Source organism: Vulpes vulpes, chromosome 4 (assembly GCF_048418805.1).
Source record: "Vulpes vulpes isolate BD-2025 chromosome 4, VulVul3, whole genome shotgun sequence".
Taxonomy (NCBI): domain Eukaryota; kingdom Metazoa; phylum Chordata; class Mammalia; order Carnivora; family Canidae; genus Vulpes; species Vulpes vulpes.
In genome coordinates, this window is record NC_132783.1 from 15317250 (window position 1) to 15321630 (window position 4381).

Here is a 4381-nt window from a genome sequence, read left to right on the forward strand (position 1 = left end):
CTAAGACTGCCGCTAGTTTTTTATTCAAAAAGAGATTTAAAAATACTGTATAATATCTTGGTTTCTTTTTTCACACGTTCTATTCTTTCATGTAATCTGCCTAAATAATGTAAATTTCAGTGGTAGATGAAGAGATTCTATTGATTGGAAATGGCTTGGAAAATATAAACGCTCATCCGTACATAGGTAGATGATAAACTAGAAGCAGAAACAGACATATTTGCATGTCATGGTCATGAACTTAAAATCTATCATTTTTTTTGTACATTTTTATCTGCCGATATGTAATATGTTATTTATACTTTATAAATGGAAGGAATAAAAGTAGTTCTCCTAAGTAGTTTAAGTTAAAATTTGGAATAATATTGATTTCTTATGCACAAATATGCAAAATATTGTGCCCCCAGTAACCAAGAAGGCATTTTTTTAGCAGCTAGTGATTGCAGGGAGAAAACAAATCAAGGAACAGTACCAATCCTTTTCCTCCATGTAGTCTCGAAGACCAACCCAGATCAACACTCCTCCTTACACTGCTCTAAATCACCAACCAGGTAATTGTGTGATTCTGGACATGAATCTCTTGTCTCTATCTGTCTGACCTTTTCAAATAAGCTTTTACTCACCTACTAATTCACTCAATGCTGTCACCAAACTATGCACCCATCACAAGCTAACATGTGGAATAAAATAGAGCCTATGTCGTTCATTAGCCCTCCACATCAGAATCAGGTCATCCTTGCTGCTGGTGCTGTTTTGATTTGGGGACACCAATCATCCACTAAGTTCTTTTTTTGAGGCTCACAAATGTTAGTGATTGGATTCCTGCCTTTGAGGCCTACTTTCTTATTGAACTGACTATGACTTTGGCTGTCTTAAATATCTACTATTCATTTTTTATTTTGATAATAAGATCTGAATTCCAGCTGAAAGGCAGAGAGGCACTCCTCCACTGATCATTATTCTTATGTTCCTTTGCCTAGATTTATATTACCGGTGTTCCCCTATTTAGAGGGCTCTAAATCAACTTTCTTAAGTCTTCCTTCACTACAGAGTGTGGGTCCTCTACCTGGAACTTCTTACTGCTACCTGGACTGTGATCATGACACCATGAGGAAGAAAACAATAACCTTTCCCCACTGTTCATTGTCCCAAACTCCTATCAACCAAATTCAAGGAGCTCTCTCAAAAGACTAATAAAAGAAATACAGTACATTTTACAAAGGTTTACATAAATAGGAACAAAAATGCTACACCTGTATTCAAAGACTATGGGGATACTGGAGATAACAAAAAGCAAAGAAAGTAATGGGTATGAGAAGAAATCAACAGTGATAGTGAACTCTAAGAGAACAAGAGAAAGAAGTCATAATGGAAAAAAGTCTAAATGAAGTCAAATGACTTGTGAACATTGTATACACTCATTTTATATTGTTTACATATACACACACATATACACATACACGATACTCTTTGTCTATGAACTTTTTGAGACAATTGCCTAAAAATTGTAATTATGCTCCACTTGAGCAACAATTTTAGAGAGCAGAGCACCTGCCCACTCTTAGCAACCAGCAGCTTTTTCCTTTAAAGCAATAGCTTTGTCGGTTTACCATATGTGCCCTGCAAATATTACTTTCATTTTCTAGGTAGGCCATGAAGAGAAAAAGATTGGGAAGCACTAGGGAGAGTCACTCACTATGGTGATAGCATATGTTACATTGCAAAGATCTTTAGTTCACTTCATTATAAATATTACAACAACATGGCTTTGTCAAATATGAATTCTTTTATAGTAACTGAATTTCCAAAAAAATTGGAAGTTTTATGTAACATCTTTGTATCTTTCGAAGCTTAGAGGCATATATCGTATTAGCATCCATAAATCTCAGATTTTCATTATTATAAAATAGAAAAACACAACTACTTAACTTATGAGGATATTTCTAAGTTCCATAACTCTGAACTAAGATTTCTACTGATTAAAGCTCATGTCATTAATGTTTATAAGAGAAACTTAGTTACTAATGCAACATGTTAAGTATGATTTAATTAATGTGGAATAGACTGTCGCCAAAGCAATCAAACCAGCCATGTCGTACTCAATGTGTCTCCCTTATTTTTCATCAGGATGGCACTTAGCTTCACAAAAGTATGTAGTAAGTTAATGCAGAAGTTGCATACTAAAATCATCTGGCTCTCTTAGATAAAATTGAAAACTTGTTAAAGATGTGAGGTCTTTGACAAGTCACTTGAAATTACTTTTTACTCTGTTTTAAAAAGAAATATGCACTGCACTTGACTCATTTAGAGAAAAAAAATAAACAGATGCCGTGAACCGATCCACCAATACTATAAATATGTTTGGCACCCATACTATGTGTAATCCAATAAAGTGTAGTAAAACCAGAAGTTGACATGTAATGAAGAAAGAAGAAATACTGTATTGATTTATAGGGAAAGTTTGTTCTTTTCAAATGAAATAAAAGCACCTGTTACCAGAAGAGAATATAGATACCAAAGGGAATAGTTCTAAAGTTTTCTACTTGGAACTGCAGAATTCAGCTTAGTAAATCAAAGTTGTATACTATAAAAGAGAAGCCAAAGACTAGTTTTATTGTGAAAAAGATGTTTTAAAGTCTCACTGGACCATCAATTCTGTCACAATGTTGAAAAAATAAACTGTAGCCTACTATCCAATTGGCCTCTTCTTCCAGAACGAATTTTAAATTGGATTCAAGCATCATCTCTCTGTAATACCCTACGTATGTTGACATTTGGCATACAAGCTTTTGGTTTTGGTTGCTACTCAAACGTTCACTCTATGCCTCTTTTCTTTATGTCTCCATTTTCTCCTTCTCTAGCCCCTTTCTTTCTAATTAACATTTATTCATCACTTCTCAGCCTTTTGACTAAGGTCAAGTGTAGTATCTGTTCTTATCAGTTTAATATCTGATATGTCCTCTATCCGAGGACAATATATTAAATGGATTTTTGGAGCAACAAGATGGAATAGGAGCTTGATCTGTCTACTCCACACCTCAACCTGGTAGTGCAGTACTTCCAGGAATGGTGCATCCCGTCAGGGGAAAAAAGAAAAAAAAAATTATTGAGCATCAACTATGTGTGGCACTGTGATAGATTCTGGGGAAAAGTAAACATGGGCTAGGGCAACAGCAAAGGGGACCCCAGTATTCTTGGTGCACCATGCCCAGGTGGAGTCTCCATTTCATGATAGGATCTGGATAAAAAGAAGAATGCTACCCTCTTTCAACCATTTGCTCAGGACTTAGCCTCAGCAACAGATAGCTGGGGAAGAATGAGAAATATTGAAGTCATGATCCTGCCAGAAAGAAATCCCTTAGGAGAGGGCTTAGAGAAGAGCTTAGAGGGAGCTTAGAGGAGAGAGAGCCTGGCGTTCTTGGATGCAGTCATCTAGAGTAGAGTCTGGTCTTGTTGACCTGGGATTGAGAAGCAGAGAGGGGTCTTATGTCACATAAGTCTCTTGTCTTATTGAAAATTCATAGATTTAATTTAATAGATCTTACTTCATTTCCTGTTTACTCTAAGTACCATTTCCACACTCTTTAAATTGTTTGATTTTAAAAAAATTTTCACCAGTTTTATTGGTCAGTGGAACTTCCTATGCTGTCTTACTGGAAGTAATTCTCCTCTCTCATTATTTAAACTGAAGATCCTTAGTCAATGGGTGAAATTAATAACTTGCAATTTCAAGAAAATAAGACCCTGCTTGCCAGTCTTCCCATCCTATGTTTCTCAAAAAAACTCTAGCTATAAATGTCATGACTTTAAGAAATCTTTCCTTCATCTTGCAGGTGCTTAGTTTCCTTCAAAAAAATAAATAGAAAGAGGGAAGGAAAGAAAGAAAAGAAAAAGAAGAAAGAAAGAAAGAAAGAAAGAAAGAAAGAAAGAAAGAAAGAAAAAAAGAAAGAAAGAAAGAAAGAAATTTAAAACTTGCTGAACAATAAATTAGATAGGTACAGATATTTTACTATAGACAAGTTAATATATAATATACATATTATATATAATATGACATGTAATGTATACAATATACATATTTAAATGTACAGTTTTATCATGCAAAAATAATATCTGTAAATGAATGATTTTTAAAAAATTCTTAAGATTCTACTTCCAAAATTTGCTGTGACCTAAGATCCTAACCTCCTGCAAGATATTAATGGTAACATTGTCTCTAGGTACCTGGTGCCCAGTACAAACTTATCACATATTTTAATGCAAGTTTGAAAAATATTTTAAAAATATTTAAGTGATGAGTCACTCCATCATGGCTACCACCTTTGACTAAAATTTAATGGTTTAGTACCATTACATTACAAAAAAAAAACTAGGAGCAAAA

General features: G+C 34.3%; 1 non-coding gene across 1 annotated transcript; it reads left to right on the forward strand.

The window, feature by feature from the left end:
- Positions 1 to 2889: 2889 nt before the first annotated feature.
- LOC112933650 (U2 spliceosomal RNA) lies at positions 2890 to 3080 on the forward strand. The gene has a single exon (XR_003237713.1). It is a non-coding gene; the product is annotated as a U2 spliceosomal RNA (small nuclear RNA).
- Positions 3081 to 4381: the final 1301 nt, after the last annotated feature.